The 890-nt window shown below is 54.5% G+C and overlaps 1 pseudogene; it reads right to left on the reverse strand.

Annotated features, from left to right (window-relative positions):
• The window catches only part of LOC119299849, an 8434-nt pseudogene that overhangs the window by 1577 nt on the left and 5967 nt on the right, over window positions 1-890 (reverse strand).

An 890-nucleotide genomic window follows, 5' to 3' on the forward strand; every position in this document is an offset into this window, starting at 1 on the left:
CCCAGCCCCCCGTCCCCGCCCTCTATTCTCACCAGGGCGCGCGCTGGCACCGGCGCCGCCGCCAGATCGGGCTGCAGGGCGTGCTGCCGCCGCCCCTCTGCTCCCGCTCGCGAGGAAGGAAAAAATGGTTACCTTGGGCAGCGGCCGGAGAGGAGACGCGACGGCGACCTTGGGCGGCGGCCGGAGAGGGGCGACGGCGACCTTGGGGAGGCGGCCGGAGAGGAACGGGAGCGGAAGCGGGAGGCTTTTTTCGGTCGTGGGAGCGGGAGCGCGAGCCCACGAGCGTGGCTCGGTCGTCTTTAGTCCCACGCCAGGTACGCTCGTGGGAGCGACGTGTATAGGTGCACGACCTGATACACGATCCACTGGGAAAGCTTTTTTGATTTTGATCGTGTATATTTAGCATCCACCTCCATATACACCATCCACTAGAGATGCTCTAAGCAGTATATAGACCTCTAAACTCCCTTGTCAGCTCCTGCTTCTAGAAAGTCAAGGATGCTTGAGTTGACTGGACTTGCTGGCACTGCAGTGAGCAAAACGCCGCTCCTGTGGTCGAGTAGAAAGCCCAGATTGAAATGGATAGATATACAGCTCTGCAGGAGAAAAGTTTTCATACGCTGCATAAAAAGTTGCGATGATTGAACGGGATTAGGGATGCTAATCTCTGCATAAAAAGTATCCTCTGGTCTTCTCAGTAGTCGTACCAAATAAACCAAATTTTAACAGGTGATGATGTGAACTTTGGAAACCTGCATTATTCTAAATGGGATCGACCGCTATGCCCCGCGTATGCAGCTGAAATATCTCGTGGAAACTCCGATTGATTAATTGATTGATTGATGGGTGACCGGACGGGGAAACTGGTGGTACAGTCTACCGTTTCACTT

The sequence above is a fragment of the Triticum dicoccoides genome, chromosome 5A (genome assembly GCF_002162155.2).
Source record: "Triticum dicoccoides isolate Atlit2015 ecotype Zavitan chromosome 5A, WEW_v2.0, whole genome shotgun sequence".
NCBI classification, from domain to species: domain Eukaryota; kingdom Viridiplantae; phylum Streptophyta; class Magnoliopsida; order Poales; family Poaceae; genus Triticum; species Triticum dicoccoides.